The sequence below is a fragment of the Triticum aestivum genome, chromosome 5B (genome assembly GCF_018294505.1).
Source record: "Triticum aestivum cultivar Chinese Spring chromosome 5B, IWGSC CS RefSeq v2.1, whole genome shotgun sequence".
Classification (NCBI taxonomy): Eukaryota; Viridiplantae; Streptophyta; class Magnoliopsida; order Poales; family Poaceae; genus Triticum; species Triticum aestivum.
Window position 1 is genome coordinate 570,984,099 of NC_057807.1, and position 14,430 is coordinate 570,998,528.

A 14,430-nucleotide genomic window follows, 5' to 3' on the forward strand; every position below is an offset into this window, starting at 1 on the left:
TAAATATTTCCCTGCTCATAAGAAACAAGCTGCCTTGTGGGAAATATATAATTTTGTGTAAATTGAAGAAGAGAGTCTCCCACAATCTTGGGGGAGGCTTCTCCGATTACTTAATGCTTTGACTGATCATCCTCTTAAGAAAAATGAAATGCTTGATATCTTCTATAATGGACTAACCGATGATTCCAAGGACCACTTGGATAGTTGTGTTGGTTGTGTTTTCAGGGAAAGAACAGTCGACCAAGCTGAATTTCTATTAAATAATATGTTGACTAATGAAAATAATTGGACTCTTCCTGAGCCAATTCCGGAGCCAATTGAGCCAACTCCTGAGCCTATTCCTAAACCAACTCCAAAAAGAGGGGTGTTCTATTTCTCAGTCCTGAAGATATGCAAGAGGCAAAGAAATCAATGAAAGAAAAAGGTATTAAAGCTGAAGATGTTAAGAATTTACCTCCTATTGAAGAAATACATGGTCTTAATATACCGCCTGTTGAAGAAACACATTGTCTTGATAACCCGACACGGGTAGTGAAGGTAAATTCTCTCTATAGATATGATAAAGTTGAAATTCCATCTACTAAATTCGCTAGCTAGTGCTTAGATGAATTTGATGATTTTATGGATAAACAAGCAAATTTCAATGATTATGTTAGTAGACAATTGAAAAATAATGCTTATATGATTGGACGCTTGAGTGATTATATGTCTAGAGTTAAGGGTGAACTTAAACTCACTAGTAAACATGTCTCTATGGTCACCACTCAAGTTGAAAAAGTACTTAAGGCTCATAATGAATTGCTAGATGAATTAAATAATAAACATGATTTTGCTGTTAGAGTGGCTACTAGAACTGGTAGAATGACTCAGGAACCTTTGTATCCTGAAGGCCACCCTAAGAGAATCGAGAAGGATTCTCAGAGAGATAACCTAGATGCTCCTAGTTCTTCTAAAAAGAAGAAAAAGAAAAATGATAGTACTTTGCATGCTTCTAGTGAACCTAATGTAGAAATACATGATAATCCTAATGATACTTCTATTTCTGATGCTGAAACACAATCTGGAGACAAACATGAATCTAATGATAATATTAATAATGACGTTCATGAAGATGCTCAACCTAGTAATAACAATGATACAGAAATTGAACCTGTTGTTGATCTTGATAACCCACAATCAAGAAATCAACTTTATGATAAGAGTGATTTTGTTGCTAGGAAACATGGTAGGGAAAGAGAACCATGGGTTCAGAAACCCATGCCTTTTCCTCCTAAGCCATCCAAGAAAAAGGACGACGAGGACTTTGAGCGCTTTGCTGAAATGATTAGCCCTATTTTTCTTATGCATGCACTTAACCGATATGTTTAAAACAAACCCTTATGCTAAATACATGAAAGATATCATTACAAATAAAAGTAAAATACCTGAAGCTGAAATTTCCACCATGCTTGCCAACTATACTTTTAAGGGTGGAATACCTAAGAAACTTGGTGACCCCGGAGTACCCACTATACCATGCTCCATCAAAAGAAATTATGTTAAGACTGCCTTATGTGATTTAGGAGCCGGTGTTAGTGTTATGCCTCTTTCCTTGTATCGTAGACTGGAATTAAGTAAGTTGACACCTACTGAGATATCCTCAAAAATGGTTGATAAATCAACCGCTATATCTGTCGGCATTTGTGAGAACGTGCATGTTCTTGTTGCGAATGTTACTATCTTAACAGACTTTGTCATTCTTGATATCCCTAAGGACAACAGTATGTCGGTTATCCTTGGTAGACCCTTTTTAAATACTTCAGGTGCTGTTATTGACTACAACAAAGGCAATGTCACCTTTCATGTTAATGGAAATGAGCACATGGTACACTTTCCGAGGAAACAACCTTTTTCTCAAGTTCACAGCATAAATTCTATTGGGAAAATTCCATCAATTATATTTGGAGGTTTTGAATTTCCTCTTCCTACTACAAAGAAAATGTATGATATTCTTGTTATTGGGGATGTTGATATCCCCGTTGACGTAACCTAGTGCCACTTTGAAATTTCTCCGGTTCCATGTTATTCGGAATGAGTTTGTTAAGAAGACTTGATCAACCTTGTTAGTGGATTCCTTTTGATGATCATGGGATGGATGAAACCAGAAGGCACAACCTTCTGTACCCTTTCTTTACTTTCTGTTACTTAGAATAAATAAAGTAGAAATAGTATATTTTGTCTGTTTTCTGAATTATCTATGCAATAAAAAATATCCCGAAAATTAAAGTTCTCCAAATGCCATGCCAATTTAATATGATTTTTTCTGGAATATTTGAGAATATTTGGCACTAAAAATACAGCAGGGGAGCAAGCACCTGGCCACGAGGGTCCAGGGCGCGCCCCCTGCCTCGTGGGCCCACGGTGGCTCCCCTCCACTTACTCCTGCACCCATACACTCCATCTTCCTCCCAAAAAAATCCCCATCCAGCTCAAGCACGAGTTCCAGCTCGTTTTGCTGCGATTTTCGATCTCCTTGCTCAAAGCTCCATTCACAAAACTGCTTTGGGAGATTGTTGCTTGGTATGTGACTCCTCCAATGATCCAATTAGTTTTTGTTCTAGTGCTTTATTCATTGCAAATTCTTGCTGCCTTGGTGACCCTGTTCTTGAGCTTGCATGTTAAATTTATGAGGTCCCAAGTAATTCTAATGCATGATATAGGCTCTAGGCACTTATGGGAGTGGTTGCTATCAATTATATTGAGTTTGTTTCACTTTTATTTTGAAGTTACTAATTTTTTTAGAAATATTGCAGAAAAATAAATATGTTCAGGAAAATGTATCAAGGTGGTTCTTCAAGGAAGAAAGGACCCCGGCTCGCGATACGTGAGCTGGACGACAAACCACCAAGGGAAGCTGATGTGCGGCCTTGTGAATGGCCGTCAGAGCCGTTTATGGTTGCAGCGGGTATCAAGGATGAATTCGATGCATATGTGCGTAATGCTGACCTTGAGGAATTCGTGCAAGATAAGTGCCTGCAATACCAGTATTTAACTGATTCATTCGTGAGAAGGTTTAAATTTACATCCTCGCGCAATTCTCAAAGTGTCCTGTTTGATATTTATGATAAATCATATACCATGGACCTAGAAGATTTTACTACTGCTTGCAAACTCCCGCAGTGGGGAAGTGTTAATGAACCTAGTAAATCTGAATATAAAGACTTTCTTGCTAGTATCACTGTGGGAGAATCTAGGGAAATAGCACAAGCTACCATAGGGAGCATTCATTTTCCTTCTATACATTATTTTGCTCTCTTCATTGGTAGATGCATTAATGGTAAAGATGAAGCATGTCACATGTGTCTTCCTGATCTTTGTGTTCTCAAGAGTGCTGTATTAGGTGATAAACAATACAACTTGGGGGCAATTGTTGCACGTAGGTTGCATCATAATGGTTTAGCTGGAGACTTTTTTGGAGGAATTTATGCAACCCGTCTGGCTAATTATCTTGAGATACCTATACATGAAAATGATACGGAGTTGCTTCCTGCTTATCTAGATTATAATGCCATGGTTAGACATCATTTCTTGAGAGGAATGACCAATTCCTCCAATATCGACTAACCTTTGACAGACGTCGTGTTGTCCATATTACTCTCCCTGCTCCTACGCTCTTTGATTATCAGTCAAAAGAAGATATGTTGTCACCAGGGAGGAGGCAAACGAGTACGAGAGAAGAGCGGAAGCAGTCCGCCGCCAGGATGCCGCTCGGGAGGCAATGACTGCTGCATCTCAGTATGGCCCTAGTTACAACTACATATATCAGCCAGGCTACCCATGGCCATAAACCAACTTAGGCCAAAAGCCTAAGCTTGGGGGAGTATGTATTTTCCATCGACTTTACATTCATGTTCACACACTCATTCTAGTGTCGGTGCTCATACTCTTTCATTGTACTATCCATGCTAGTTTAATTTCTTTTTCTAGTTTTCTTCTTGTGTGTTTGATAAACCTTAAAAAAATTAGTTAGTTTTAACTTCCATGCCTGTGGTAGTAATAATTAAATGAAAAATCCAAAAATATTTCTCGTTCCTCTTTTGCTTGTTGGGAGCTTTCCCGTGTAAATAGTTTTATTTCTTTTCTTTCCTTTGGGGGTCAAGAGTAGAAGACCATAATGAAAATTTATAGTGGCTCTTATATGCATAATTGTTGATTTAACCAAGAGCCCATATTACTTTTTCTTCTCTCTTGAGTTGAATGCTTGCAGATTCCAGCTTAGTCCAATGCATGTACACTCCTATTATTATACACACCGTTCGGTCGTGCAAGTGAAAGGCAATAATGACGATATATGATGGACTGTTTGAGATGAGAGAAGCTGGTATGAACTCCGCCTCTTTTGTTTTTGTAAATATGATGAGTTCATCGTTCCTGATTCAGCCTATTATGAATAAACATGTTTGCAATGACAATTATAGATTATAGTTGCTTATGCCATGCTTAATTAGCTAGGAGTTCATAATGGTTTACCTTGCGTGCCAACATGCTATTAAAATGGTTGTGATGTAGTATGATAGGGTGGTATCCTCTTTTAAATGAATTGAGTGACTCAACTTGGCACATGTTCACGCATGTAGTTGAAACAAAAATCAATATAGCCTTCACGATATTTATGTTCATGGTGGATTATATCCTACTCATGCTTGCACTCGGTGTTGATTAATTTTAATGCATGTTCAAGACTGTTGTCGCTCTCTCAGTTGGTCGCTTCCCAGTCTTTTGCTAGCCTTCACTTGTACTAAGCGGGAATACTGCTTGTGCATCCAAACTCCATAAACCCCTAAGTTATTCCATATGAATCCACCATACCTTCCTATATGCGGTATTTACTTGTCGTTCCAAGTAAATTTGTATGTGCCAAACTCCAAACCTTAAAATGAAATTATGTTTTGTATGCTCAAGCAGCTCATGTATCAACTAGGGATGTCTGTATCTTCCATGCTAGGTGGGTTATTCTCAAGGGGAGTGGACTCCACTCCTCATTCACGAGAAAATGGCTGGTAACCGGGATGCCCAGTCCCATGATCAAAAAGATCAAAGCAAATCAAAATAATCCTACAAAACTCCCCCAGGATTGTTGTTAGTTGGAGGCACTCGTTGTTTCGAGCAAGCCATGGATTGATGATTGTTGGTGGTGGGGGAGTATAAACTTTACCATTCTATTTGGGAACCGCCTATAATGTATGTAGCATGGAAGATATCGAGATCTCATAGTTGTTATGTTGACCGTGAAAGTATACCGCTCAAAATGTTATTCCTCTCTATTTTAAAATCGAGCTCTGGCACCTCTACAAATCCCTGCTTCCCTCTGCGAAGGGCCTATCTATTTACTTTTATGTTGAGTCATCACCCTCTTATTAAAAAGCACCCACTGGAGAGCACACTGTCATTTGCGTGCATTACTATTAGTTTATATCGGGTATGATTTGACTGGATCTCTTTTACCATGAATTACAATGTTTAGTCAGTCCTTGATCTTTAAAGGTGCTCTGCATTTATGTTTTGCGGTCTCAGAAAGGCTAGCGAGATACCATCTCGTTATATCATATTATGATTGTTTTGAGAAAGTGTTGTCATCCGAGTTTCATTATTATTGCTCGCTAGCTGATTATGCCATTGATATGAGTAAATACGAGACCTAAGTGTTATTGTGAATATGGTTAGTTCATAATCTTTGCTGAAAACTTGAATGTTGGCTTTACATATTTACAACAACAAGAGCAAATAGAGTTTGTAAAAGTTTTTCTTTATCACTTTCAGTTTGTTAACTGAATTGCTTGAGGACAAGCAAAGGTTTAAACTTGGGGGAGTTGATACGTCTCCAACGTATCTACTTTTCCAAACACTTTTGCCCTTGTTTTGGACCCTAATTTGCATGATTTGAATGGAAGTAACCCGGACTGACGTTGTTTTCAGCAGAACTACCATGGTGTTATTTTTGTGCAGAAACAAAAGTTCTCAGAATGACCTGCAAATCCACGGAGATAACTTTTGGAAAATATAAAAATATTGGCGAAAGAATCAAGGCCAGGGGGCCCACACCCTGTCCACAAGGGTGGAGGGCGTGCCCCCTCCCCCTGGGCGCACCCCCCTGTCTCGTGGGCCCCCTGATGCTCCACCGACATCAACTCCAACTCCATATATTCCGTTTCGCGAAGAAAAAATCAGAGAGGAAGTTTCATCACCTTTTACGATACTGAGCCGCCGCCAAGCCCTAAAACCTCTCGGGAGGGCTGATCTGGAGTCCTTTCGGGGCTCCGGAGAGGGGGATTCATCACCGTCATCATCATCAACCATCCTCCATCACCAATTTCATGATGCTCACCGCCGTGCATGAGTAATTCCATCGTAGGCTTGCTGGACGGTGATGGGTTGGATGAGATTTACATGTAATCAAGTTAGTTTTGTTAGGGTTTGATCCCTAGTATTCACTATGTTCTAAGATTGATGTTGCTATGACTTTGCTATGCTTAATGTCACTAGGGCCCGAGTGCCATGATTTCAGATCTGATCCTATTATGTTTTCATGAATATATGTGAGTTCTTGATCCTATCTTGCAAGTCTATTGTCACCTATTATGTGTTATGATCCGACAACCCCGAAGTGACAATAATCGGGATACTTCTCGGTGATGACCATAGTTCGAGGAGTTCATGTATTCACTATGTGTTAATGCTTTGGTCCAGTACTCTATCAAAAGGAGGCCTTAATATCCCTTAGTTTCCATTAGGACCTTGCTGCCACGGGAGGGTAGGATAAAAGATCGCATGCAAGTTCTCTTCCATAAGCACGTATGACTATATTCGGAATACATCCTACATTACATTGATGAACTGGAGCTAGTTCTGTGTCACCCTATGTTATAACTATTACATGATGAATTGCATCCGACATAATTATCCACCATTGATCCAATGCCTACAAGCTTTTCACATATTGTGCTTTGCTTATTTACTTTTCCGTTGCTACTGTTACAATTACTACAAAACTGCTATCGTTACTTTTGCCACTGTTGCCATTACTATCATATTACTTTGCTACTAAATACTTTGCTGTAGATACTAAGTTATCTAGGTGTGGTTGAATTGACAACTCAACTGCTAATATTTGAGAATATTCTTTGGCTCCCCTTGTGTCGAATCAATAAATTTGGGTTCAATACTCTACCCTCGAAAACTATTGCGATCCCCTATACTTGTGGGTTATCAAGCACCCACGTCAGTTGGAGAGATCAGGAGTTTCCTTGGACTTGCGGGGTATTACTGGAGGTTCATTGAGAATTTTTCCAAGATTGCAAAGCCCATGACAGAGTTGTTGAAGAAGGACACCAAGTTGAAATGGACTGAGGAATGTGAGGCCAGTTTTCAACAGTTGAAGAAGCATTTGGTTACAGCCCCAGTGTTGATTCTTCCAGACCAACGTAAGGATTATCAAGTGTATTGCGATGCTTCACGTCAAGGACTTGGAGCAGTGCTTATGCAGGAGGGAAGAGTTGTTTCTTATGCCTCACGACAGCTTAAACCTCATGAGCTAAATTATGCCACCCTTGATCTGGAGTTAGCAGCCGTAGTGCATGCATTGAAGACGTGGGGACATTTTCTCATTGGAAACCACTGTGAGGTGTACACGGATCACAAGAGTTTGAAATACATCTTCACGCAGAAGGAGTTGAATCTCAGGCAAAGGAGATGGTTGGAGCTCATTAAGGATTATGATATGAAGTTGCATTATCATCCCAGAAAGGCTAACGTAGTAGCCGATGCGTTGAGCCGCAAGAGCCATGTCAATACGCTCATGACTAGAGGATTACCCAAGGAATTAGCAGAGGATCTTCACGAGCTATGTTTGGAAATAGTTCCGAGAGGTTATGTAGCAGCATTGGAAATTCATTCCACTTTGATGGATAAGATCAGACAAGCCCAGAAGACTGACAAGGAGATCACCGAGATAAAGGAAAGGATGAGCAAAGGAAAGGCTAAGGGATTTCGTGAGGATGAGCACGATACTTTATGGTTTGAGGATCGCGTATATGTGCCTAATGACCCCGAGATCAGGAAGTTGATTCTGCAGGAAGCCCATGATTCACCGTATTTGATTCACCCAGGAAACACCAAGATGTATCTGGATTTGAAGGAAAGTTTCTGGTGGACCGGAATGAAGAAGGATATTGCGGAGTATGTAGCAGTATGTGATGTATGTCAGAGAGTGAAGGCAAAGCATCAGAAGCCAGCAGGATTGTTACAGCCATGGACTTTATCACGGGATTGCCCAGGACTCGTTCAGGCTATGACTCTATATGGGTTGTAGTCGATCGGTTGACGATGGTAGCTCATTTCATCCCAGTGAAGACCGCTTAAACCAGTGCTAAGTTGGCAAAGATATACATGACCAGGATCGTATGTCTGTATGGAGTTCTGAGGACCATTGTATTAGATAGAGGAACCTAGTTTACCTCAAAGTTCTGGAATTAGTTGCATGAAACTTTGGGTACCAAGCTAGAGTTTAGTACAGCCTTTCATCCACAGACGGATGGACAGACCGAGAGAGTCAATCAGATTCTGGAGGACATGTTGAGAGCTTGTGCACTAGATTATGGATCTAGTTGGGACGACAATTTGCCGTATGCAAAGTTCTCTTACAACAACAGTTATCAAGCCAGTTTAAAGATGGCCCCTTTCGAAGCCTTATACAGAAGGAGATCCAGGACACTGTTATTGTGGCATGAAGTTGGAGATCATCAGTTGTTTGGAACAGATTTGATTAAGGAATCGAAAGAGAAAGTTAAACTTATCCGCGGTAGACTCAAAGTAGCCCAATCAAGGCAGAAGAGCTACGTGGATTCTAAACGCAAAGAGACAGTTTACGAAGTCGAAGACATAGTATATCTCCGTGCATCCCCACTTCGAGGAGTTAAGCGTTTTGGAGTTAAGGGAAAGTTAGCACCACGTTTTGTGGGACCATACAAAGTTTTGGAACGTATGGGAGAAGTTGCTTACAAGCTGGAATTGCCCGAAGGATTTTCAGGAGTTCATGATGTGTTTCACGTTTCCGAGTTGAAAAAGTGCCACACAGAGATGGCTGATATACCCCTGAGAGACACAGTGCCACTGGAAGCGATTCAGCTGGATAGGGTTTGACCTACAAGGAGAAACTAGTGAAGATTCTTGAGTTGGCCAGCCGAGTCACATGCACTCGAGTTATCAAGTTTTGCAAAGTTCAGTGGAGCCACCATACCGAGGAGGAAGCCACCTGGGAACGAGAGGAAGACCTACGGAAGGACCACCCACACCTATTTTCTAGCTAACCCGAATCTTGAGGGCGAGATTCATCTTAAGGGGGGTAGGTTTGTAACATCCCAAATTTTCAATTTGGAATGTTATACATAGATCATCATTGCATATCATATTTTATTGCATTTTGGTTGATCCTAGAAATACTAAGCAACTCAAGGACCCACGCAGAGACTTGGGGATTTCGTTATTTTCATATTTGAGTTTTCTAAAATTTTGAAAAGAGGATCATTTGGTTTTAATTATTTTTCTCTTTGAATATTTCTAATATGAAAATAAAAGAGAGGAGATAAAATGACTTCTCCAATATAAAGAAATATTGGAGAAAAAATATTAAAATCAAATATGAATTTTAATTGGAGTTTTATTGCTATTTTATTTGAATTAGGAAAAAAATGCATTTTTCAAAATTGCATTAGAGGCCCAAATAAATGTTCACTTTGTCCGCAATATTATTAGAGGACCGTGAAAATTTATTTCAGGATTTTAAGAGTCCGTTTAGTATTTCTTTTTTTGTTTTTCTACGTGTCAAAATTATTTTTAAAAAATGGAACCGACCTACTGGGCCGTGTCCGACCTGGACTCCAACCCGGCCGGCCTTTATAAGGCCCGAGGCCCAACCCCGCCAAACCCTAGCCCCGCCCCGCCTCCACCCGCGCCGCGCCGTTGCCGACGCTTCTCGCCGCCGCCGTCGCCACCACCCGCGCCGCCACCGCCAGCCGCCGCCGTCCCACCCGCCGAGGTAGTCGCGCCGCCGCCATTCGTTTTCATTAGAAAACCGGTCGGATTTTCTTTAGAAACCCTAGATGCGTTTTTTTAGTTTCGGTCCAGTTTTTTCGGTTTAGTTAAATAGCGCACGTTTGTTCGTGCGTTCGTTTTAACAAACGATGTTCGTCCGTATAGCACAGACAGCGAACGTTCATTCGTTAGCATGTTCGTCCGTTTTTCTTTTTCCAGGGTTTTTCCGCGATTATTTTCGATCGCGATTTCAGCCCCGATCTTCGTTTCAGTTTATCTTTTCGCTCGTTTATCAGAATCAGGTGAAACAAGCGCCTAGATCTTTGTTTCGAAGCCCTCTTTATGTTTAACTAACTTGAACAAGATTTTTGTACTGTAAAATTTGACTTTAGTCCAGATTAGTAATCGGATCTTGTTTCTTTCGTAGTTTGAGTTTCGTTTCTCTGTTTGATTTGATTCTTTTTGCAAACCGAAGTTCTTCAGTTGAACCTTTTAGTTAGTTCTTCTTATTTGAGTTTTACCCGTGCTTCTAGTTGAATGCTCATTGTATGCTATTGTTTGATTGCGCTAGAATTCCTGGAGTGTGAAGCGTGCTACTACGAGTCTCTAGGTTTTGAAGATCATCAGCAAGGCAAGTAACACTTTGATCACATCCCTTTATTACACCATTTTTATGCATTAGTTTCAATCCTCAAACATTGCATGGTTAGGATCTGAATAACATGTGGGTTTGGGAAGTAGATGATGAGGTAGAACCTATTGTCCTTTCTATTATCAAACCTTTGGGAGTTACCTCTATGTTATGCTCAGGATTGCTATGCTATGCTCGTAGACATGGATTGGGTGAGTGTATCCATGACAGATGTGAGTATTGTTAATTAATGGTTAACTTAAGGTGGCTACTTAAATTCACATCTGGGTGGATTGGTTGCGGGCACCTGGAGAATCCAGTGTTGTCCTAGGACATCCCAGAGTACCCGTGTGATCATCCTACGGTCCGCCACCCAGGCTCAAAGGGATCATAAGATTATTCATGCTAGAAACTTCCGTGTGCAGCCACAAGCTATTATGGGCTCTAGCATAGTTGAGTATGTTGCATGACCTCTTTCAGCGGTGGGCTAGCAGATGTAGGGGAAAGTAGGTGTAACTGTCCATCTAGAGTAAAGAGTTAATGTTTTTGAAAGACTGTGTCTCGGTCACCCGTTTCTCAAACATCATGTAGTGTGAGAAATTCAACGGAGGAGATCGAGTCTTGTGGGGAAAAGTGCGCAAACCTCTGCAGAGTGTATAAACTAATCATGGTTAGCCGTGTCCCTGGTTATGGATATTTTGAGTATCTGGTTCTTGGATTATCATGTTGATCTCATCATTCTAAATTAATTTGTTGGGTAATTGATGATGCTTAATTGGGATTGAGTTGGAGGAACCTTCTCAATGTTTAACAACCACCATGGTAGTTAAATAAAACTTATTCCTTTTATGTAGGAAAAAATTGGATTTATGCAAAAACTGTAACCATAGAGCTTTCCACCAGCCATATATGCATATAGTGATAGCATTTATCTGTTTATTACTCTATGTGTTACTTTGCCAGTATATTCCATGTGCTGACCCGTTTCGGGCTGCAACATATCATGTTGCATATTTTTCAGACGACGAGTAAGGTGCCATAGGTCATTGTCGTTCACTCAGCTATGTCGTTGGAGTTGATGGACTCACTTTATCTTCCAAGCCTTCCGCTGTTATCGTATTTAGATGGCCTTAAGCCATATTATTGTAATATGTTCTCTTTTGAGACATTCGTTGTAATAAGTGTGTGATTGCAACTCTATTATAAATCCTCGACTACTGTGCGTGTCAGCATTACCGATTCAGGGATGACACTGATGCACAAAGACTGGACTGTTTGAGGTCTGGTCGCTACACTTGCCTTTAAGATAATTTTACGGGGTCACCTTCCATTGCATTCATTGCAACCTAAGGGAACTTTCAATAAGCTAGTTAAAGCATTAGTCCCTTAAGATATGTTGACATTAATTACCAAAATCCACCAAGATGATTACGTGCACTTTCCATTGGTTTGTATTAGAAGGATAATTTATTCCGTGAATGGCAACCGATTCATCTTCCTACGTAAGCTTTGATCTCCTTGTATCCTTGTGTGTACTCTTGACCTTCCTGGCTATCAGGCTATATAAACCAGCGCAATGTAAAAAAACTACCACTACACCATAGAGCTCTGCTCTCACAACTCTCTCTGGCACACGACCAAGATACTTCTAATTTGCCACTTGTAAGCTATCTCATCCCGGCGAACGCATACACAACCATCCAAGATAGTTGGACTTTGAAAACCACATTCCTCAAGAATCTGCATCGAGGGTGATAAGGTCTTTGAAGATTGTATTGGTGAGATAGTTCGCTCCATCACATGTTTCACCTTCAACCACTCTGTCAATTGACTCTCACATTATGGCCTCTTTGTCGATTGTTTCCTTCACGCACGATCACTTCCCTAGTCAAGCTACTTCTGCTAAAACCATTTATTAGACCGGACCATTGCTGCAAGGATCACTACCATCATGAGCACTCATCTCCCGCTACCCTGTATGTCGGAGGGTCGTCGCCTTTGAGCCTAGGCGAGAGGGGACAGGTTTCCACTCTACGGCTAGTGGTGCAAGTTTGGTTTCGTCTGCAACGTGTTTGTCTTTGGAGAGTGTTTGGTCAAGGGTGGGGCTCTAATTGCGTAATGGGCGGTCAGGTTGCCCCCCCCCCCCCCCGCCCCTTCCCAAGGCGTCTTTCTCGCACATTCGGGTTCTAGGGTGAACTTCTTTCTGTGCCAACGTGCGGTGTCCTTCGAGCCAGCACGAGAGGTAGGATTCCTCTACGGCGACAAAAACAGATAGGTTTTAGCCCATGTGTTCCTTCTAGAGAGGCCAATATATTGTCCTAAGTGTGGTCGAGCCTCACACTAGTCTAGCGTGCTTCCTTTGGTGTTTTTGTGCTTGTGGACGATGGCTTCAATGATGCTAGCGGTGTTTCATTTCTATCATTAGAGTGTTGGTTATGTCGTGGCCTCATTATGTATCAGCCGTTTTAGTTTCTTGCTTGTCGTAAGTCGATGGTCGATATAATTCATGGTCGGCTGATGGCTTTGTTAATTGAAAGTCAGGCTCTTCTCGAGCCTTCCTTCTAAAAGAACCACCATGAGCACTAGCAACGAAAAAGTTCTTGATATCTTTGCCATAGGTCATTGATACTTGTATTTGCTTCATATGCAAATGGTGGTTGATACGCTAGTTTTATTCCTCATCACGAACTTGTATGTTTAGTATCTCATATATGACCGGTTCTCTTGGCATACTTGTCATGATACTAACTTGATTAAACTTGTTAAAAAATATAAAAAGACTCATTCAAAACATTAAAAAAATACAGGCCTTTTTTTCCCTCGCCCTCACTAATCACTTGGGTGAGTATCTATCACTAGGTGTAAGTAAAAAATGGAAGACTTTAACCCCTCATTTTCCACCTACATTGCAGACATGAGCAAATATTGTCGGCAGTTTGCATGGTTATACTTCATCCCACAACGACCTTGTACAATTATTGTTGGTACAGTAACATAATTGAGACCGTAGGGGTCTCCTCAAGTGTTCCCTGGTCCAAAATAAACAAAATCATGGAGGAATGACTAGATATTTGGTACGGGGAAGGAACTTGTCTCGGCCTCTGCTAATTTTATGGAGAATTATTGGTCGTCATTTGTCGCAATTCAATTCTGCCCAGAGGTGGACTCGAAAAATAAAGGTAAAGGTCTGCTGTTTGGTTTAAAAATTGTTCCTAATCCTATGGAAATTCAGGTGTTATGGCAACCCCCTCCTTCGTAGTATATTAAGATCAATGTCGATGCAAACTTTGTGGAGAGTATTAACGCTGCAAGTGTGGGTGTAGTGGTCAGGGACTCTTTGGGGAAGGTCCTCGTCTCTTCCTGGGATTACATTGGGCTTTGTAAAAGCGTAGAGGAGGCGGAACTACGAGCATGCAGTGCGGGTCTATATATAGGTATTACCTTTCACAATCCTATAATTTTGAAGACTGGTTGTGCGTTTGTGGTTGCGTCTCTTGCAAATGAAATAGGAGACAGGTCTTCAATGGTTGATTAGAAAAAGGAAGCGAGGAGTTTATCAAAGCTTATAAATAATTTTAAATACTCCAAAATTAATCGTTCGGCTAATGTTGTGGCCCATACGATTGCAAATTTTAGTTTCGATAATAGATCGGATGGTATCCTTGTTAATGATGTTCCGCCCTGCGTGGTGAATTTTGTAATGAATGATTGTAATAACAATCTTGGTTAAT